Here is a 23,725-nt window from a genome sequence, read left to right on the forward strand (position 1 = left end):
AGCAGGGAGGGGTGTGAATGGCCTGGGTCACATGCCACCCAGCAAGCCAAAAGTGCCCCCCGCACCCGCGGGCAAGCATACACACCTCTTGTTGTCCAAGCAAGCAGGTGACAGAGAGGCATTCTCCATCCCTATCGCCCACCTGGCCACCCACTTGCTCCCCTCACCACCTCCACCCACCATTCCTGCCACTTCCGGCTGCTTCTTGGCACCCAGCCTGGTGTGGCGTGTTATAATAATGTTGTCACATCTGCAGCAACATCATTATAATGTGCCACAGCAGGCTTGCTGCCCAGAACTAACTGGCAGCGGCAGGCGCAGTGGGCAAAGGACAAAGCAGAGAAGCAAGGACAGCAAGTGGGTGAGCAGGAGGGCAATAGGACCACCTGTTTGCTTGAACGATGGGGACGGCCCATTCAACTACCCACCCGCTCGGATGATTGGAGGCGCCTACCCATGCGGGCAAAGGGCGGGGGCGGCACCAAAGCCAGGCTTAGCCTGTGGTACCAGCAATCCTTGGGCTGGCCCTGACCCTGGATTTCTACACTGATTTCAGTGAGCATCTTGAACCTCCACCTTGCTAACAATTAAAAATGCTTTCTCAATGTGAACAGAGAAATGCCCTATCCAATGTTATGTTTCTCTCTGGTATTTCTCTCTCTCTCTCTCTCTCTCTCTCTCTCTCTCGGAGGGTCATTATAATGAACAAATACTGTATGTATTTTTCTATTGAACTGTTGTAAGCCATCTTTATTTATTATTTCTCTGTGTAAACCGCCCTGAGCCATTTTTGGAAGGGTGGTATAGAAATCAAAATAAGAAGGAGAAGGAGAAGGAGAAGGAGGAGGAGGAGGAGAAGCAGAAGGAGAAGGAGAAGGAGAAGGAGAAGTTATTCCTCAGGGCAGGGGCCTGTGTTTATTTGCTTATGTTACTCTGTAAAAGCATGGTATATATTGATGGTGTGTGTGTGTGTGTGTGTGTGTGTGTGTGTGTGAGAGAGAGAGAGAGAGAGAGAGAGAGAGAGAGAGAGAGAGAGAGAGAGAGAGAGAATGGATTTAGATTCATGTTGGTGATCCAAAATGGTAGTTAAATTCAAATAATGAATGCATATACACTATGTCATTATAACACCCAAAGCCAGGCAGTAGCCCTCTTCAGATGTTATGATTGCCCTAGTAGTCACAGTTACAGCAGGCAAAAGCAAGGAGGAATTCCTGCCTCCCCAATGTCACTCACCCCTCGCACCAACGTTCATAGCTTTGGTGCCATTCATTGAAGGGGGCGACACCATAAATCGTGATCATGGCGGATCCGTGAGCTGCAACCTGGATCCAGCTAGGTGACCACCTTAACATGCTATTTCCATGCTTTTTAGTGAACAATGAAAATTGTAACTATATCATCTAGAATCAAAGGGTTTAAAAAACATTTTAATAAAAAATACTCTCTCTCTCTCTCTCTCTCTCTCTCTCTGCATATGAAAAGATAATGCATCAGGCAAAATACTGTGATAAAACTTTTCTCCTTGATGTGCTAGCTTTCCACATGCAAGGAGTTTCACCATGAGGGAGGAATCAAATATATATATTTCTCCACTTGAATTCTGAAGTAGTACAGTCCCATGAACACTGTATCAAATGCTTTTCTTGAATTATGAATGAGCTCTCAGTAAGTATTTGCGCAATAAAACAAGTAGATGAGGTATTTATACAGCTAAATAAGAACAATTACGTTACTGGCACTAAGCTTTCACATCTGGAAAATCTAAAATAAAGATTGTGTGTCTTTTTTCCACACATGAAATAGCACAGCACCCTTGTTCCAGTGCTAATGTATACCATGAATTAATGAGGAATCCTGAACACCTCACACATGTTCAGTAAAAGTAAAAGTAAATGTCTATTACAGAAGGGAAGGCCCCATATGGTTATTGTTAAAGCCCCAAGGTATGTGTTTTTTCCCTTTAATATTTCCCAAGGGGATGCAGTATCTTCCACTTTCAGCAGAGGAACCATCTGGGGAAATGTTAACACTTAAGAATGAAATCCAACTGATCTTTGCAGAATTGCAAATACAGATCACTGTCTGTTTACTCAGGAGTGCTGTTAGCTAGAAGGCCTCTTAGCTCCAGTTGTCAAAGAGGATTCATTACAGTGGTGTCTCACATAAAACCACAAGAAGGACGTAAATGTGACTGGGCAATGTTCTCGGTGTTACTTATGTAACTGCCTCTTGGGGCTAATTAGAACTGCTTTTGTAGTATGCAAGCTATACATTCCTTGAGATGCTTTCAAAAACAGTGTGTGATCTCCACAGTGAGGTCTTGGGTTTAGTGCTGATTCTGCAAGTCTGTTAAGCACTCCAAAGAAGAATGTACCAATCCCTCTGATTAATGGAAAGCCGAGGAAAGAAACTGAATAATGCCTGGTGGCTTCTTAAATTGCTCTTTTTCCTTTTTAACCCGAGCTCTATCATTTTGCAATACTTAAAAAAAAAATTTGCTCATAATACCTTTTCTTCATGAAATGACTATCAGTGGCTAGGGGTTACACTAACCACTCTTGCACCTTCATATTGCCCCAAAAAACAAAATCACATTTGCTGAGTGGGTAGTTAATATTGTTGTCTGCCCTGTCCTTTTGCAGCCTGGGCTGTGGGTGTGGGGTCACTTTGGCTACTAAAAACAGAGTAGAGATCCCCTGCACATGAACAGAATCCAACAAGTTTCTGAGTATGCACAGGTTGCTGGCACATAAACAAAGTATATTGGTGTATATTGGTGTTGCCATGATGGCCATATTTGTGCACTTTGATGCACCCCCAGACCAGAAGCTTGGTCATTTTAGCCCACAAGGATGTGAAGTCTTAGCTTGTTGCATTCCTTACCTTTATGCAACAGCTGAGTTTATTATGAGTTGCCCTGATTTAGGCTTTCCTTGTGCCCTCAGGTCATTAGAGTAATTACAAAGGGACTGGGATATGCCACTCTGATTCCTTCTAGGTATGTACAGAGAGTCAGGGCAGACCAGTCTAAGAGAGCACCAAGGACAATGGAATGTGAGCTTCCTGCCCCTTTAAGCCTTTGCAGATAAGGCAAGTATCCAAGGACACTTTTGCTTCCTTGTCAGTAGTTTGGGGTGAGTCATGCTGGAGAGAGGTGTGCCCTCTCCCAACTTTCTTTTTAGTCTGCCTCTTGGCCACATGGAGGCCATGTGCGTGCCAGTGCCACACTGGCGCCACACGTGGGCTGTTGGGGGTAGCACCACCGCAGCAGGAAGCTGCATGGAGTGGTGGTCATGCAGATAAGGATCTGCTGAACTCACTTTTAAAGGTGGCACTCACTGTGCGCCCCCCCCCCCCCCGGCACCGCCCTTGAACTGCTGAACTGGTTCGTAGTTGGGCAGAACTGGAACAAACCGGTTCACGGAACCACAGACCAGTCCTTATTCGAACCACTGCAGAAACAGATATTTCTGCACATCCCTGACCAATCAACTTTTCTGATACCTTAAACTTAAGAACATAGCTCAATGCAGGTTTGCACCAACTGAGCTAATTTCCCCCACTTTCGTCAAAATAAAGTCACAAAGAGTGGTTACTACCAGACTTCAGAGCACACCTGGTAACATTGGGTTCTGCTCTCCTTATCCATCACCTATCAATGGCTCTCTGCAACACACCCCTCCCTCACAGGTTGTGAGCATAGGTGACAATACATTCAAAGCTTACATGAAGCCCTTGTTTGTTATTTCCAACCTGGTTACTTTTCTAGACTTTTGTGTTTTAAGATTGTTTCACACTCCCCACTTTCCTAAATTCCCAGTTTTACAGGTGTTGTTTCCTTGAGAGAATACAGGAGACTTAAATGCCATCGTGTAATATGTATACAAACAAACACCCAAGTTGAGCAGCTAGGGAGCATGCAGGAAACATATAGGCAGCTAGCAATTGTGCTCATCTTTGGATTTCCGAAAAAACAGGACTGCTTTAGAAACAACTAAATTCAAGCTGCTTTTCCCCCTTTCCTGCCACACACACTTCTTACCAAGACTTACTCTTTTCAGCCTTTCCCAGCCCACTCAGGTGAATGTGAACAAAGAGCAGAATTGATAAGCCCCCATTTCCCCCCTACCAAGACCCAAAGTTCATATTCCATGTTTATTGTTCCATGATTTGTGAAGGCTGGTTCTACTTCTGCACATCCTTAATTTCATAATCTCTAATTTCTCTTTAGGGAATTGTATGTTTGAATGTCAGCAATCAGTTGATATTTTACCAACAGGTCTTCAAAGTTGCCTTCCTGTTACTTAGATTCACAGAGTCTAGCTATTTGGTACATCTAAGCAGTAAAATTATTCATCAGAGAAACAGCACATTTTGAGAGGTATTATATACGCACATTATGTACAAGTACTATGGAGGCCAGCATTGTGCTCAGTATACTTTGAAACTTTTCTATTCTACTGGAGCTGCTGGTCAGAGGATGGGAAAGCAGGCAAGAGCCCTGGGATATATCGTTTCCAAGACACCTGATGTCCATATCATGTGCACGGGCAAACTACTTTCCCCACAGTTCCTGGAATCTAGTGTGCTGCTATTGCAACCTTCAAGGTGCATGGAAAAAAGCTGATGAGACCTCAGAAACTTCTACCACCACAAGGTAAGTGTGTTGGGAAGTGGGGAACTGCAATGGTGGGGACCCAGTCATTATGACACAGCAGATTTCAATTCAGATCCAAATTTTGTTTGGCTTCACTTGTAATCCATTGTGGTGGGAAGCAAATTTATAGTCTGCCATTACAAGTCCCTTTTGCTGAACTTTGGTGCATCACTTTGCTATTGGAGTGTGTGTGTGTGTGCGTGCGATTGTTATATTTAAGTGGTTTTAACTTTTCTGTAAGCTGACCAGAATTTCTTTAATCAATCAATCAATCAATCATATGCAGAGGTGCACCTAGGTAACTTTGGAGCCTGGACCTAAAGGCCTTTGGAGCCCACCCACCCCGGCCCAGCAAGTTAAGCATCTTTTTTTAACATGTAGGTTCTTGAGGACACAAACCACACCATCCAGGAGAGACTAAAGAGTACTTGGGGCGGGGGGGCAGGAGGTGTGGAAATCCTGGACTTTAGCCCAGAAGTCTAGGGGTAAGAGCACCTATAATCAAATGTGTATATACCGCTCAACTGACCAGTGTTCTCAAAGTAGTTTATATCTCTCTCTCTCTCTCTCGATCTATCTATCTATCTATCTACACACACACACACACACACACAGAGTATATAAATGTATATCTAGAGTATGCATTTAAAATCATCCTCATCATCAATGCTTTTTAATTGTCCCACCTTCTATCTGAGCTGTTCCATGTGAGCAACTTGGTTACTATCTCTGCTAAAACTACCAACAGGGGGCAGGAAGGAATGGAAGATTCAATTTCAAATTAAGATGAGATAATATTTCTCAGATTACTGGGTACTGTCTCCGTTTGCCAATTGCCTCCAGAATTTAAAAAAAAGATAAAAATAGGTTTGCTTCTGTGAAATAGTATAAATGTGATATCACTATAAAAACGTACAAGTTTTGACACAATATGGGATGAGTCCATGAAGAAATGCCAGGAATGTACAAAACGCACGAGGGAGAAATATTATCTCGGCCCTTTGCTTTACAAGATAACATCAAAGATAACCAAAGCAGAATGGCTTTTGTTATCCGGCTCTGGAACCAAATCGGTGATCTCCCAATGGAAAGCTATTATTAACTTTATTGCTGAGATCCCAAGATGGCTGTCAAAGTGAAGATGACATAACCTCCCATAAGCAAAGTTCAGTGCTAGTGATCTACCAGGAGAACGGTAGTCAGAAGTGAAAAGATTAAACTAGAAAATGATATCTTTGTGTAGCAATAATGACAAGTGGCAAGGGCTTTTATGGAGATGTCTCCGTCTGATTTGGCAAATGACAAGGTATATGAGTCACGGCAGGGAGGAAGATCACAGCAACAGCAGCACAGGTTGTTCTCTCGTTCTACTTACTCTGTTTGTTCTTGTGACCACAGTTAAGCACTTTTAGGTTAAAGATTTCAATGGGACAAAATTAAGTGTGCTTACCACTCCCCTAGAATATACCTATGGAAATCAGAAATGAGCCATGTTTTCCCATTTACAGCCTTTCCAGGTGATCATCTTATTGTGCAAAAATTACAAAGCTGTTGCTCATTCAGTGCACTGTATCCACATATCTTCCTTCAAGGAAGCGCTTCTATTATAAGGATAACACATTTTCACAGCAATATATTGTAATTTTGTATCACAAGCCCCTACTAGATAGTGCCTGCCTGTGACATAACTGATGACACAGGTAACATAACTCTGTGCCAGCCAATGTCTGATATCCCATGCTCAGGTTTTACTGTACTTCTGGGAGTTGCTCCACTCAACACTTCTGGAGGATGAGCTTTCAGGAGTCATGGGGTAACCACTAAGAATGCTTTGTGTGTGCAACGTTGTATGATTTTGGCCACAGCACGGATAGAATAACCAAGAGGTTTGTCTGAGAAGGCACAAAGAGATGTATGGGAAGAGGCAGTCTGCTATGTTGTTGGAACTGAAAGTTGTTTCAACCTTTAGATATCAAACCTAGCACTTTGAATGCTCTGGGAAGCCAATGCAACTGTTGTGAACTACACCTGGTTTCACACTCTGTACATGCTCAGAGGGAAAGAGGGAAAGTCACATCATACACAAACTGAATTGGTTCTTGGAGATGGTGACCATGTAGGATCTGGGCGCGCAAACAGAGATAGAGAGAGACACACTCAGAAAGTTCAATGGGCTTTATTATAAAAAGTTGCTCATCAGGATAAAATAATCCACATTAAAAAACATGTTTCCAATTCAAGGTGTAGTGTAATGTGCCTAACTAACTTATGTGTGTGCAATCAGTAATTACAGATATCTAATAATCTAACAAATCCTAAATAAAACATTTAGAGAGAAGCAGAGAAAGGAGGAGGAGGAAGGGGGTGGGGCTTAGGAAGGGGGTAGCAGTGATTAGTAGGAAGGAGGGAAGAGGGATCCAAGGCTTATGAAGGCAGCATATTACCAGGATCGGAGCCTTGAGAACGGTGGAGCTTTCAGCTGAAGGAGAGAAGCTTTTGGCTGGAGACAGGAGCTTTTAGATCAAGCATGCAGTTTGCTCAGAGCACGGCTGAGAGTCAGAGCACCATGGCTGGGGAAGTCTTGACTTCTCACTTCGCAGCAGAAGTCACAAACAGTCCCTTCTCCCAAGGAAAGAGTTCCTGCCTCTCGCCCTGCGGCTTGGGCAGCAAACCCTTGGATTGCTCATGAGCAGATCTTGCTTGTACAGGTGAAACTCGGAAAATTAGAATATCGTGCAAAAGTCCATTAATTTCAGTAATGCAAATTAAAAGGTGAAACTGATATATGAGACAGACGCATTACATGCAAAGCGAGATAAGTCAAGCCTTAATTTGTTATAATTGTGATGATCATGGAGTACAGCTCATGAAAACCCCAAATCCACAATCTCAGATCAGCCCCTGGCCTCTTCCACAGACATTATCTGATAGTGAGTTACATTTTAGCATATTGATTAGCTCAGGCCTAGCCCTTGTGTTTCTGTGAGTGCCCATTTCACAATACAATGCTGGATTGCCTCCTCTTTCACAGAGCAGTACATGAGGCACGCAAGAGACCTGGGTGTCAGTTCACCTCGAGTCCAGGCAGTAATTCATTTCTTAATAAAATGAAGTCAGACACAGGCCTGAATTCCATATACTTCTGGGTTGGTATCTCTGGGTCTAATGTTGGGGGGCGGGGGGGCGTCCCCAACATAACCCCTCCTATTAACATGCTACATTCAAAGCACATTCAGATCTGTACAGTGTACAGATCTGTGTGCACATGCAGTTATTCGTACATTATGTTGAATACAAGTAAAACAACACATTTCCTACTTGCATTTCAGGGGGCCTGTACCGAGGTTCACTTTTGAAATAAACGCATGTACAGCCATTCACACAAAAATGTTTACAATGTTTACAGATATGTTTACAGATATCTGAATGTGCATACAACATAATGTCTGAATAGGACTACTTTCTGCTGATAATTCTAGTCCTTCCCAATGTTTTGTGCTTTGTTCATCCAGCATGGCAGTTCTTAGCTTGTTAGAAGGTCTAGACTTCTATAGGCGAAGTCATTTAGTTGGACCTTTCCTTGAAAACATCAAAAACCTTTTCTTTTCTTTTCTTTTTTTCCTCTTGGCTGACCCATCTATAGGAAGGGTCACTATGGAACCATCTGTATCATGTCTTCCTTGTAATATCTGAACATCTCATAGCTTATGCAAGCTCCTAAAGGTGGGGGGGATGACGAAACTGTACACTACCTAGGAGACAATGCTCCTTGAGAGGTGAAGATTCCTCTCAGACTGTCCATGTGCTTGCTTTGCCGCTAGTCTGCAAGCCCCGGCTGAGTTTGAAAAAAATCCCCAGATCCACAGTTCTCTTGCCTGTTGTATTTGGGATGTTCTGAGTAAAGCCTATGAGGTTTCAATAGTCATTTTTTAAAAATAACAGGGTAGGGATATTCCTTGAAGATCTGTAGAGTTTCCAAATAGATTATCCTGTTCCAGGGCCTTCCTCCACCATCCGCACTTTGATTCTGGCATTATCCTGTCACACAAGTACCTTTGTGCTATCTACAGTACCTTCTTCCAGCTTTGACCAATATCCAACAGTAGATGGTGGGAATACTGTCAACTGTCAGCTCTGTGATGTCACAGGAGCATTCCCCACCCCCACCCCATCATCAGAGCACTTGCCATTGCTTATCACTGCAGGGGATAAGGATGATCTGTTCAAAATGCAGTATTCTAAATTAGGGGTAGATTTGCATAACCCACTAAAATCCTATTCACTGGTGATTAAAGGGATTAATGCAAAAGATTTTGTTAAAGTCTTAAGTGCTTAATAGGCATTTCCCAGTTTTAGAGGAGAAAAGATACATGTGCAATAGGGATGTGTAAATCAGTTCAAATTGATTCATCTTGAATCTGGGTGATATGAGTGATTCGAATTTGAATCAAATAAGCCCTTAAAAGGGCAATTAGCTTTAAATTTGAGAACAGTTTCAAACCTTTTTTAAACCATTCAGGTACCCTGATTGGTTAAAAGATGGTGTCAAAACTGGGTTGGATAGATTCAAATTAGATTCAAATTTTAATTGCATTTTTGGACCAGATTCAAATTAGATTCAAATTCAAACCAAAAATTCAGAATTAGATTCAAATGCAAAATGAATTTTTAAAAAATCATTTTGTGCACATCCCTGATGTACAGCAACCACAACTGCCTATAAAATTATTTTATGATTTTACATTGAGTTTAGAGATATAAATACCCTGATCTATCTTTCTTTCTTTCTTTCTTTCTTTCTTTCTTTCTTTCTTTCTTTCTTTCTTTCTTTCTTTCTTTCTTTCTTGATGTAAACCACTTTGGAACCTTTTGTTGAAAAGCATAATATACATATTTTGTTGTCTATGATGATGATGATGATAATGATGATCAAAATCAGACTGAAAGAGAATGAGGGTGGGTTTTCTTTTGCCAGTTCAAATTACAATTAATGCTTGTAATTTCTGACCCTATTCCAAAACAAACACAGGGGAGCTCACTCATCACTCATCACTGTATTTATGTTTAAATCACATTATGGGAAAGAGATATGCACAAAACAGATTTTGCTCTTTGTTTTGAAGTCAAAACAAAACTCATAATGCTCAAAACATTTCAAGTGTTTCAGCCATAGGGAACAATGGGGAACTCGAAACATTCCATTGTTCCCAGGGGTAACTCCTAGGGACACTGAAGTAGGTTGTGTCGTAGGGCATGATGACTGCTACCTACCACCCAGCCCACAAAAGAAATGGCCAAGCTGTGCCTTTGTCAATCCGAGATCCAACAAAACCAGATAGTTATAACAGCAACAGCAGAGTATATTATACTTAGTGCTGACAAAAACAACACCACAAAATCAAACCTTCCTTCCTTCCATCCTGCCTGCCACAGAGAGAGAGGAGGACAGAATACTTTAGACAATACAGAGCTAGATGAACCAATGTTCTGATAAGAAGAAACAAAAAAAATGACTCTTGCCATGAGCAGAACTCCTCTTTCTTCTCTTCTCAAACATTTGTATATCCCATACCATGACACTGATGCCTACCTGCCTGTGTCTGGATAACACCATGGCCTCAAATTAGTCATGGGTCAGGGCAGCAGTCCATTACCTCATCATTGGCCATGGTGGTGGAGTACATGCATCTCTGCATGTGTCAGCAGCACTAATGGGCAGACTGTGACACATCTGAGTTTGGGTTGGCCAGGGTGGGGTAAGCTGCCAGTGGTGTTGCAGTGGGTGGGGGTAACCACGAGTCACTCACCCTCCATGGCCAGCTCTGGATAGCCCAGCAAGAGGAGATTGGCTACAGGAAGACCAGATGCTCCACCAAGTCAGCATCCAAGTGTAAGTGATGGATTTTCATCACAAACCCAGCCATGGAGAATGCCCTTTCACTCTAGATGCTGCTCAGCAGGCATGAGAAGAACCATCTGGCAACCATTACCAAGTTCAGCCAGACCTGGTGGTGCATTGCCCAAAACTAGATCAGCTCCATCTCCCAGCCTGCCACCATCTCCTGCATATACTTCAGTACACTCTTCTCAGCCCCGCTGCTGGGCTCAGTGGGCAACTCCTGTACCTGTGGCAAAGCGCCCAAGGTAGCCCTCTGTGAACCACTAGATGGACTTCTGAGGTGGAACTACCAGCTCCATTAGCCCTACCAGGGACCCCATGCTGCTGGACTGGGAATTGGAAGCTGTGGTAATGCTGCTGCTAGAGGGGGACTGCACACTAGCAGTAGGCACTGCAGAACTCTCCTCCTGGTTGCGTCCCAGCCTTCACTCCACAGCTCACTTGACCTCTTCAACCAGGAGCTTCCTCTACCTGGGCAGCTGGGCAGGGTGACAGCTTTGCCCTTCACCCTTGGCAGGACAAAACATGTGCTGCCAATGCACCAAAGGGTTCCATGAGCCGATCCACCACTCCAGTGCTCAGCCAACCTGCCAAGGTGATTGCTTCCTCAGTGGTCAGCATGGACTGGAGCTCACTCATCATCTTCTCGAGGAGAAGAGTGGAAGGCAAAACCTGGCTGAGGATTGCTGTCTGGGCACACAAGTTGTTTATGGCAACAAAGAACATCTTGAGTGCCAAGGCAACCTCAGAACTGAGCACCCATTCCTGGTGCACACTTCCGAACTATGCCTCCTTGCCAGGCTGTGGATGGATGGCTCTTGCACCTGCATGTGTTGGAGCAAGAGAAAGATGGAGTTCCACTGGGTTGGAACATCCTAAGATATCAGGTGTTCAAGCAGGCCAAACTCAAGCTGCCTCTCCTTGAACATCCGCATATCCTTTTCACTCCAGTGAAAGTGAGCTGCTATCCTGCAGCACTTCTCCACACGGGAAGTGTGGAGAACGGCACACTTCCACATTCTGTGGAGAAGGGAACTCCACACGGCACTTCTCCACACCCCACTCAGGAGAGGAGAGCTGGTCTTGTGGTAGCAAGCATGACTTGTCCCCATAGCTAAGCAGGGTCTGCCCTGGTTGCATCTGAATGGGAGACTTGATGTGTGAGCACTGCAAGATATTCCCCTCAGGAGATGAAGCCACTCTGGGAAGAGCAGAAGGTTTCAAGTTCCCTCCCTGGCTTCTCCAAGATAGGGCTGAGAGAGATTCCTGCCTGCAACCTTGGAGAAGCCACTGCCAGTCTGTGAAGACAATACTGAGCTAGATAGACCAATGGTCTGACTCAGTATATGGCACCTTCCTACATTCCTATGTTCCTATGAGCAGCCATGGAAGCAGCAGACTGGTGCTCAGCACCTCCAGTTGGGATGGCTCTCCTGGCCTTAGCCCCAGAAAGGCCAAGCACATGACCAGGTTCAGAGTGTCGCACCACACAATGGATGGACATAAGCTGAAGCCGCTTGTCTGCATTAACTATGTTAAGAGCATTGTCCATCACCATGAATCCTGACAGCTATCCCTCCACCTGGCAATCAATGGCCACCGACAGTTCATCTGCCATGTGGTCAGTGTCCATCACCTCCACATGCAGCAGAGCCCACCTGTGCTTTGCTGCATGGGAGGGGCTGGCCACACCACCACTAGCAGGTGTCTCCTCACTCTCCTGCCCCCACCAGTGTGCTGTGAGGATCAGGAAAGCAGTCTGCAGTCCATGCCTGCTGATCTACAGATCCACAGTGAAGTGTACACTGATGTCGGGCACTGCTGTGACATGGCCTCCCTACATGCCTGGTACACAGAGGGCACCCCCCACCACCACCTGCTGAAGGTGGTACATGAGGGGATACTGTAGTCAAGGGCAAGCAGTCAGAGCAGTCAGTGGAAGCTGGCATTCAGTACCAACTGGAATGGCTGGTCATGCAAAGCAGTCATGTCGTCAATGGCCCAGGTGATGGGATGAGGCTCCAGGTGACCATAATGCTTGCCCACCAACTGCACCCAACACACAGGCAACTTTCCCTGCTTTGGAGCAGGAGTAGCTGCCTTGCCACTACTCAAGGGCACACCACGCTTATTGCTGCCAGCAGAAGCAGGGGCCCGCAGGTGATACCATCGCAGGTGCAGCAGCATCCCCAATGTTGAAAGATGCTTAGGGCCCTTCGCCCTGATTACCTGTGCCCTGCAGTGGGTGCAGTGAGTGTGGGTTGGGTCAGGGCAGAGCTCAAAGTCGTCCCACACCATGCTGCCTTCAGAGCTGTTCTGGTCCCATTTTGGTGGTGGTGGTATTGAGGCTGCTGGTCCCTTATGGGGGCCACCACTACCACCCTCTGTCTGGGGCTAAGTTCCAGGAACAGGAAGCGGAATGACTTCCTCCCGTTCCTCCTCAGTCTCAGACCAGGGGATCATACTTCCAAGGGGGATTGGGGAGAATGGTGAGCGTGATCTGGCTAAGCTAGTAGCAGCTGACACAATCACTTCCTCTTTCTAATAATAATGATAATAATGATAATAATGATAATAATGAGAAGAAGAAGAAGAAGAAGAAGAAGAAGAAGAAGAAGAAGAAGAAGAAGAAGAAGAAGAAGAAGAAGAAGAAGAAGATACTGCTCTTCAACCAAATTTCACAAAGCAGTTTACATAGAAAAATAAATAATAAGGTGGTCCCCTGTCCCCAAAGGGCTCACAATTTAAAAAGAAACATAAGACACATACCAGCAGCAGTCACTGGAGGGATGCTGTGCTGGGGTTGGACTGGGCCAGTTGCTCTGTCCCTGCTAAATATAAAAGAATCAAGACTTTAAAAAGTGTCTCTTCTTCCCTGACTGGGGAAGTAGCTGTGCAGGTTTCCTCCTGACTGAAGGACAGTCTGCACAGGCAATCATGGCCGGAATTGAGGGAAGAGGGTCCTTTCAACCATGGATGGTTGAAGGGGACACTGCCTGCAGTTCTGCATTTGGTACCACAGTACCACAGGCTACGTCCAACCTCAGTTTGTGGCGATGAAACACTACCACCCAAGGGTTCAGATTAGGGGTATGCACAAAACCAGTTTGAGTGGTTTGGTCTGAATTTGAACCAAACTTGAACCAGGGCAGGTAGGTTTGGTTTTGTCATTGCTCTACCCCCCTCCCCCTTCCCCATTCAGTTCAAATTCGAACCCAACTCAAACTGGTTTTAAGAGTTTCTACATATGGTATAATGGGGACTCGAACCTGCCCATTATTCCATATGCAGAGCACCAAGGGGCACAAAACCGGGTTCGGTGGTAGGCACTCATGGGTACAAACTACCACCCAAACCCCAAAGCAATCAGACACTCCTGCGATGTTTAATGATTTTTAAAAAGATTTTTCAATTTTCATCATTTTCTCCATAGGGAATAATGGGGATTTAAGGCAGCCCCAATTCCCCCTTTGGGGGTTGCAGGTGCCCCAAAGTGGGTTTGTGGGTAAGGAACATAGGGCAACAACTCCCCCCTCAATCCCCAGGGTGGTGGGGTGAATGGTGTGTGTGTGTGTGTTTTAAGGAAGTTTTTTGCTTGGGGCTTCTTTGACAGTTCTCTCAATGAATCCCTATGAGAAGAAGATTGTACAAAACAACCAAGAATCCAATCCACGGTGTCTCATAGAGATTCAGTGAGAATCCCTCACCAGGGACAAAGAATACCTGTGGCACCCTTGCCCATCCTCTCTAGCTCCCCCACCCCACACCTCCCTCACCAGCTGGGGTACTCCTCCTTCCTCTGCCTGCCACCATGCTCCGAGCCTTGCCCTGAACACGGCACTCAGACATTTTCCCAAGGCTTCTTTTTTTAAAAAAAATTTAAATTAAAACCACCTTAAAAACCCTAGCCAAAAAATCTAACTTTAAATACCTACTCACCCACACCACACAACAACAAAATACACAATGGGGGACAACTAAAGGAACCTGTAAAAACAAGAAACAACCTGTAAAAGAAAAAGCAAATAAAAATCCCTCCCCCAAAACCAACCCTGGAGGAGGCCCTGTTTAGTAGAATCGAAGGGCAAAGGGGGCAACAAAAAACAATGGACACCCCCTCTCATTTTTCTGAAGTCTTCTCCCTGGGCTGCTGCACTGCACAGTCCAGGCCAGGGGTTCCACAGTCTGTCTCGCAGCTCAGTTCAGCAGCAGACACAGAGGCGGGTCTCACGATCAGTGAGACCTGCTTTGTCCGGGTTTGCAGGAAGAGTGGACTAAGCCCGCTCTCCCCGCAGACGATCGGGCAGACCTGCCCGGGCGGCCAAATCGGCCGCCCACACAACTGCCAACTCCGTGACGGAGCCAGCTGGAGCTGGGGAGTTCGGGGGCCACATGGCTCCCGGAAGCTCCAGTATGCCCTGCACAAGTACGGAGGGCATACTGGAGAGATCCTGAGCCAGGAGGCTGCTTCTCAGCCTCCCAGCCGGGGGTCTACTCATAAGTAGCCACAGCATGGGCCGCGCTGCGGCTACTCGCGATCCCAAAAACTGGGTTTGCAGAGTGCTCGCTCCGCAAACCCGGTTTAAGAGACGGGCTACTTGAGTGGGTTACCCGCTCAGGAACCACCGGGCTCGCAGCCAAGCCCAGTAGTTCCCATGGTGGGATAAAACCGGGCTAGTGGAGGCTAGCCTGATTTCGTCCCATCATGTGAATAGCCTCACAGAATGATTTTGCAAGGCCCAGGGCTGGCCTTAAGTAGAAGATGAATCTTTGGAGCCCCCCCCCCCCATGTCCCTCCTCCCTGGCCAATAGGGTGCCAGTACTTCATGACAGGCAACCTTGGCAAGCCTACCAGAGGGCCAGACGCAACTGGCCAATCCAGGAAGCAGGAGCTTGGAAAATCAGAACCAGTCACACAGTGGTCACAAATAGGCCACCAACACCTAAATTGGAGGCTTGAGCCTTCGAACTGGTTTGAACTGGTTTGAACCAAACCAGATTCAGTTTGAGCATTGCCATCTGAAGGGCCTGTTTGTTTTGAGTTAGAACCAGCAAATCAAGCCAGTTCGAATTCAGACCATTTCTAACTCAAACCTGTTTGTACATCCCTAGTTCAGATTGGAATTCCAAACCCTGAAACCCTGGGCTTGTCTCCATGCCAAACTCCAATTGCTCACATTCACACATAACATGAACCCCTGTCCTCTTCAACTGTGGTTCCACATTACGTGTGAATGTGGCCATAGAGTCGCAGTGGAATTTGGAAGCAATCCTTACAAAAATTTAATTCAAACAAAGCTCCGTAGAAAGTTCTATTGGGAACTTAAATATCCTGAATGTTGCTGCAATGTATGTTCTCTTTTGCATATAGGCTAAGATTTTACTTTGTAAGAAATGTTTTATTTGAGTGGGGGGGCATTACGTGAGATTTTTAACCCTGGTCCCCATCTTTCTTAACTTCTCTTTCAATTCCACACTGCTCAGTAAGAATATGAGCTATGGCTCAAGTATTATGCCCCTTCACAAGCACAAATGCTTTGCAAATTATGCTGCATTATGCCACTTTGCAAGCACCAAAATAATAAACATTTTTAAATGGAGGGAGAAATTAGCTAAAAGGTCAGTTATAAGTTATTACATTTTCTTTACAGTTTAACGATCAGTACTGCAACCTCAACAACTGCCAGTGAAAATGGCATTGAAATTTTCCATACTGCATCATTTCAGATTAAACTAGGGCAAAATGTACCCATCCAGCAGAAAAAGGAAAAAAAAAACACCTTCCCATCATTTCAATACTGGGCCATAATAGAGCAGATCCACTAACCTTCAGTGTTCATTGAATAGCGCACCAATACAAAATAACCTACACAATTGCAAGCAATTTATTATATCACAACCTAGTATTAAATGCAGCTAAAGAAATGCAGCGTAAATCCATCAGAGCAAGTAAAAAGGAATTGAACTTTTTTTTACACATTTTGCATTTATCTTCTTACAATTACTGTACTATTGTTGTTGTTGATGATGATGACGATGATGATTTGGCGCTTGTTGTTAATCAGCCATTATTATTGCTATCATGTTTTTTTAAAAAAATTTACATTTATATCCCGCTCTTCCTCTAAGGAGCCCAGAGCAGTGTACTACATACTTAAGTTTCTCCTCACAACAACCCTGTGAAGTAGGTTAGGCTGAGAGAGAAGTGACTGGCCCAGAGTCACCCAGCTAGTATCATGGCTGAATGGGGATTTGAACTCGGGTCGCCCCGGTCCTAGTCCAGCACTCTAACCACTACACCACGCTGGCTCCAAATGTTGTTTGGAACCAATGCTTTCATACAGGAGCAGGTCTCCAAGAGTAATACATCTTTGCAGGAATATACTGGGGGCCTGGTACACATAGTCCAATAAACAGGCAGGATAGATTCTTGGTAACCAGTCCACACAAATAGGGCTAAGGGAAGCACTGAAGTCGGAAGGGCAGGTAAGCAAACAAAGCAACGGTCAAAACTAAGGCAGGAGGCAAAGTTGGAGAAGAATAAAGGCTGGCAAACACAGGGTAGGCCTGAAATAGTGCAAAGGATGTGTGCTTCCTGCCCAAAGGCAGGAAGGCATATAGGAGTAATGATGAATTTGGTCCTATCATACAGCAGAGAATGTAGCAAAATTATGAGGGATTAAGGCTACTTGCACCCAGAAAGAAGAGAGCCAAGGTTCCCTGACACGAGAGTTCCTAACAATTACTGAAAGCCAGTATACTCCCACAGTAATGGTACTAGACTTAGACTCAGGTTCCAATCACAGCCATGAAGATACTAGGCTTGTTCACATGACCATCTGGGGATGGGTAGAAGGATAAGACCACCACTTAAAACAGTGATGGTAGGAGCCATTTAATGGCACAGTGGGGAAGTAACTTGCCTAGGGAGCAAGAGGTTGCTGGCTCGAATCCCCACTGGTATGTTTCCCAGACTATGGGGAGCACCTATATCGGGCAGCAGCAGTATAGGAAGATGCTGAAAGGCACCATCTCAAACTGGAAGGAAGCAATGGTAAACCCCTCCCGTATTCTACCAAAGAGTCGAGGAGGAGTCGACACCAGGAGTCGACACCAACTTGACGACATAACTTTATATGCTGGCAACATCCAGGCTTGACTACTGCAATGCACTCTACGTAGGGCTGCCTTTGTACACAGTTTGGATACTGCAGTTAGTGCAGAATGCAGCAGCCAGATTGGTCTCTGGGGTTGCCCAAAGAGATCATATTACACCCATTTTAAAAGAACTACACTGGCTGCCAATAGGTTTCTGGGTGAAATATGAAGTGCTGGTTATTACCTATAAAGCCCTAAACAGCTTGGGTCTGAGGTATTTAAGAAAGCGCCTGCTTCTTCTTCAACCCCACCGCCTGTTAAGTGCATCTGGGGAGCTCCGGCTGCAATTGCCACTGACTCGGTTGGTGATGACTCGAAACGGGGCCTTTTCTAGACTTGCCCCCGGACTCTGGAACATGCTTCCTAACAAAATTAGAGTATCTCCTTATCTGAATGTTTTAAAGAAGGACCTAAAAACATACCTCTTGAATCAGGCTTTTAGTTTATAGTTTTAAAGCTTCCGTTTTAGAGTTCTTATTGTATTATAAATTGTTTTAATTATGTTAATGTTTTAATGGTTTTATATTGTGAACCGCCCAGGGACCTTTTTATGCCAGGTGGTATATAAATGTACTAAACAGATACAATAGTAAATAAAGTACAGGAGCACGCCTATCTCATGGCCCCTAGACAACAAGAACCTCTGTTTGGGTTTGTAAAAAAAGCATCCAGACAGTCGAGGCTCTGGCAGCGGACTTATTTATTTATTTATTTATTTATTTATTTATTTATTTATTTATTTATTTATTATATCACCCTGCAGGTCCTGCCCCATTGTGGATAGTCTTCTAAACACACTCTTACCTTCCCAACATGCACTGCGCTGCCAGAAACATGGAAAAACCTCATTACAGCAGCATCTACTCTCGGCCGACCTTCTGGCCACGTAACTCCATGGCAGCAATTAGGGATGTGCACGGAACCGGCAGGGGCCGGTTCAACGGTGGGGGTGGGGTAACTTTAAGGGTGGGAGAGGGTGCACTTGCCCATCCCTTCACATTCCCTCCACTGACACTGGCTGGAAAACTGGTCTGGCGAGGCAGTAGCATACCTCCCTGCTGCCCCGTCCACTCTTTGGACCGGAAGTAAGTAGCGAGCGCATGCATGCATGTCACACTCACTTGCTACTTCTGCCTACTTCCGGTCCGAGGAGAGGATGGGGTGGCAGGGAGGTACGCTGCCACCCTGCCAGACCAGTTTTCCAGCCAGCACTGGTAGGGGGGAAGCAGAGAGAGGGGTAAGTGCACCCTCCCCCACCCTTCAAGTTACCCCACTCCCGCCGTCGAACTATTCAAACCAGCCAGTATTTGACTCTGTTTGGAGGCCCATAAAAGGGCCTCCAAACAGGTTCGTGCATATCCCTAGTAGCCATAAAGGGGTGGATGGACAGTGTGGCACTCTGCCGAGTGAAAAGCCTGTGTTCACCATCACGACTGGTGGGAAAAGATATGAGACTTTCCTCCTACATCAGTTAAGAGCAGGGCAGAGACTCTGGGTTAGCCAGGTTTGAAAAAGCTGTATTGGAGGGATCCCCATGGCTCCACTCAAGTCTGAATAGCTGGGTTTGCTGCCTTCTGTCCTGAAATTGATGGCCATGAGAACAACCTTACAGTGTGGCTTTAAGGGCAGTCACACAACCATAATTACATGCAAAACTGTTTTCCCACATTGATAAATTGGCTTTGTACATGATGGTTTCTCCTTATATTCAGATTTAACAGTAACTCCATTTTTGCATTACGCAAGTTTGCTTCCAACTTGTCAAGCTGTCCAAAATGTTCATGCTGTCAAATGGGTGGGAGTTAAGTGTTCTTTTCAATCCCCATATTGCATTATTGCTGTAGTTTTTATTATGTTGTGTTTATTTTAAATCACCCAAGGGTGCAAATTTGGGGCAGTATAGAAATACATTAAATACATTCATTCATTAATTGATTGTCTGAGTGATTAAATAAATAAATAAATAAATAAATAAATAAATAAAATTAATCAACATGCTGAAATAATGGTGGTTGAGTAGGATAAGATAGCCTAGTGAGGGGGATGTGAAACCCCTTTGCCTGAGAAGGTATTTCCAAGCCATTTACTGTGAACTGACCATAAATCTTGACAGAGAGTAGAACTTTGTCTTGAGCATTAAAACAAGATGGGAGCAGATTACAAACATGGACCAGAAGGAGACATGGCTTCAAGTCCATTACCATGAGGAGTGGTTTGTAGAATCACAAACATAAGTGTTTCTGATTCTAATTGAAGAGCCACAAAAGAGCCAGAAAACATCAAGGGAAAAGATATAAATGATAGACTTCCTGTGAGGAACCTCTTTCTCTTTCTAAAATGTCTACTAGGCTTCCTTTTTTTACACACATAAATATTGTGTATATAAAGAGAGTCTATGGGACTTTATCAGTTACTGGCATTTTTTCCCTGTCAGGTCATCCATGCAGAAGACATTTTACTGCACATCTGCACCTAGCAGGATGTTGCAGCCAACTGGGGTGAAAGAGCTCACCTGGTGTAATTCATCATCACTTATATAGGCTCAAAAATATATTAGAAGTTGTGATAGACTTAGGAGCATAGGATACCGTGGATCTGAATCCGTTGAATGTATTTCTTTATCCCTTTTGATATTTCTACAGATTGCTTGTTTCAATGTCAAGAAGTCTTATATAACAAGGAATGCTCCATCCCTCTGCCTCAAGCAGGGGGGTGGGTCTTTGTCAGGTGGCTCCTCACCCTCCTCCTCAGTCTGCTGTTGTCAGTCTCCCCTTCCCTCCCGTCCCTAGGGATAGAACGAGCTTTTGCTGGTCATCTGTTTAGAGGCCGAGTAGGAATGTTTAGCCCCTTTACTGACTGGCTGTGTTGGCGGGGCGGGGCATAGACCTTTTTGCCTACTGTTTTCCCTAGTGTTAGTCAGTTAGGTCACAACTAAGCAGGTACAGTGCAGGCTGGGTAGAGGTTAGAAGGGTTTCAGATCGGTGAGAACCCTTGGGCAGCTTGAAAGGGTGGATTGGTCAGTCGGTCCTTAGAGGCTTTGTGGCTCAGGGACTTTGATTTACCATGACACCCACTTCAGGGCTTCACAAACCTTAAAGGCTGCATGGCTTGTGGGGCGGTGGGTGTAAAGCCCTAGAAGTTGCCCTGACCCTTTGGGGTTGACAGTGATGGGGATGAAGCAGGTTTGCATTGCTTCTGTCCTGGAGTCAGGGTCTGTCACCCATCCAAGGCACGGGGAAGGACTTTGATGTCAAAACCCAGCCTTTGGTAGGCCTGCACTGATGGGAGTGGAGTTATTCCACATTTCAGTTTGCTAATTCAGGTGCTTAATAAAGTTGTGGCCCTTTTACCCCAAAATTGTTTTGTGTCTGTTTCTTCTTTGCGGCTGCGGTGTGTGGGCAAAGTCTCACTGTCCAAAAGTGGAACTAGGGGTGTCGCTATAATTGAGTGGATGGGTTCAAAGAACCTGGGCTCCCAGCTGCTAGCTCAACACTTCCATATGTTCTTCATTATCTCCCTCACTCCAAGGGGCCACTGGGAAGTGGGGTGAACATGGGCCCCCTTTCCCCTAGCTATGCCCCTGAGTGGAACAGTCAGTATGTAGGCCTAAAAAAAAAAAAATCAGCACATGAATTCTGTACAGACTCCAGAAGAATAAAAGAAATAGCTAAAACCAGGAGAAAAAAAACCCAAACTTCAAGCAACTATTCTCTCTTACCTCCCCTAAAGGGTTACAGCATCCCCACAGACAACTTGGCTTCATCGAGTGTCATTACTTCAAAGCTTCCCATCAAGAACTGAATTCTGTAGCCCCTGTAAACAAGGGCAAAATGGGCACTTTCATGAGCCTGGCACCATGGAATTTGCTCCTCTTTTATCTGTTCTGCCACAGGAGCTGACAACTGCTGTGAACTAGAGTACTGCAAGGCCCGACAAGGAATCATGCTAATTATAGTGTGACAAGTCAGGTGAATACAATAAAATTTTATACCTCTGAAGTCTTCTAAAATACTGCCAGCTCATCAAGTACAGTGCAAGAGGTTTTGCTAATGGGGCTGTTTAGAAGTATTTTTCTATGATTGATGTTGCCTTACTAAACTTGCTTTTATGCTTTTTCCAACATCTTCTTCATGCCCAGACCACACACTTCCGCAGAGAATTTCTTATCTTAAGATGAGATAGAGTTTTAAAAATGGAAGAAAAGTAAGGAAAGAAACCTGGCGGTGGGGTGGGGGGATCATTGCCAGTTTTTTTGATGTCCAGCCAATTACCAGGAAAAAATTGTGTGTAGCGCTCAGGGGGCTCCCATGTGCCATTTTTAAAAAAAAGTTGTAGAGCTTTTAAAAAATCTCCTTCATGTTCCCCTCATGTCAGAGGCACAGTAAGTATTCTTGAGGGGTAGGGTCTTTTCCATTGTGGCACCCAAATTCTGGACTAGCCTGTCCAGAGGCCTCTGTCTGGCACCATCACTCAGAAGCCCCTTTAAAATGTTTGTCTTTACTGTGCTGTTTTGTTGTAATCACTGGGTTGTACTGGGTAGTAGTATGGTTTTTTCCCCCATTTAGTATAAGCCTACTTGACTTATTTTATACAGAAAGTAAAGTACATGAATAGACAGCTTTTGCTCTGGGCTCTGCCCTGGACACACCCCAAACTACTGGGTTCTACCCCTAGACATACAAAACTACCAGACTTTTTCCTGATATCAGTACTAAAATGAGCTCATCTCTATGCCTGTATGTTTTATGGCCCATCCAATTACCACAAGTGGAAAGCAAGGTATTTTGCTTTGAGGCTGGGAAAGTGGGAACTGCACCCAGTGCTCTTGCATTTTTGATGAGGCTAAATTTCCAGCTGGATAAGTACGCTGGGACAGTGGAGAGGTTCCATTGGACAGCTGACCACATCCTAATGCAAACAAAGCAACTGTGTCCTAGCCAATTATTGAATAGGCATCAAATGTGCTCTTACCCCTGGACTTCTGGACTGAAGTCTAGGGCCTCCACACCCCCTGAGGGCCCCCAAATCCTTTTTAGTATGTCCCGTGTGGTGTGATTGCATTAAAAATGTGTTTCAAATACTGGGTGGGTGGGCGCCTTCCAAAGGCCTTTAGGTCCATGCTTCAAAATTACCTAGGTGCAGCTCTGATAGGCATATCTAGAGCCAGTCTTGCTGCCTTTGTGCTCCTGCCAGATAGTACTGACCCACCCACCAGTCCCCCTGAATCTCAACAACAAATTATTAGCATATCTGCCCTCATGCTGTCAGATCCCTAGAAGTTCCCCACTCAGGACACTCCATGTCTTTTGTTCGTTTATTTCCATGTATACAAAAATCATATAACTGGCTCAAGCACCTAAAACTCAGTGTGACTGAAGACATGGGACTACACAATAATAGTTGGCCAACCAATACTCAGTACCCAGTTATTGTGTCATGCTCCTTCAATACAGCTTCTCTCTTTCTTGAAAAGCACTGGCCTCCTGACTCTGTTTGCCCCTCTGGGGTACTTAAGATAGGGCTGAGAGAGATTCCTGCCTGCAACCGTGGAGAAGCAGATGCCAGTCTGTGTAACAATACTGAGCTAGATGGACCAAGGGTCTGTTTTGATAAATGGCAGCTTCCTATGTCCCTACAGTGACTTCACAGTCCAGACCTGATCCATATTTATTCCACACTTGTTGGTCTGATGCTAATCAATCTGAGCTGACTCTGCTGTCTGCTTCTCCAGCTGCCCAGAGTTGGCTACAGTACAGAAATGTTCAAAGGACATGAATCAGAGCAAGTGTGATAACAGAACTCTGGTAGCGGGGCTCAAAAAGACTGCCCCCGTCTTCAAGGCCCTGGAAAACCACCACTGCCAAGAACTGACAGCACCAGACAACACTGGTGGCCACCTCCAGCCTCAGAGGCAGGATGCCTCTGAGTACCAGTTGCAAGGGAGTAACAGCAAGAGATGAAACAGAATGCTGGACTAGATGGGCCTGATCCAGCAGGGCTGTTCTTAT

General features: G+C 45.0%; 1 long non-coding RNA gene across 1 annotated transcript in view; it reads left to right on the forward strand.

The window, feature by feature from the left end:
- Positions 1–4,409: 4,409 nt before the first annotated feature.
- The window catches only part of LOC128331744 (uncharacterized), a 49,833-nt gene continuing 30,517 nt past the window's right edge, over positions 4,410–23,725 (forward strand). The window contains exon 1 of the long non-coding RNA XR_008310421.1: positions 4,410–4,660. This is a non-coding gene — a long non-coding RNA (uncharacterized LOC128331744). The remainder of the gene's footprint in view (positions 4,661–23,725) is intronic.

The sequence above is a fragment of the Hemicordylus capensis genome, chromosome 6, assembly GCF_027244095.1.
Source record: "Hemicordylus capensis ecotype Gifberg chromosome 6, rHemCap1.1.pri, whole genome shotgun sequence".
NCBI classification, from domain to species: domain Eukaryota; kingdom Metazoa; phylum Chordata; class Lepidosauria; order Squamata; family Cordylidae; genus Hemicordylus; species Hemicordylus capensis.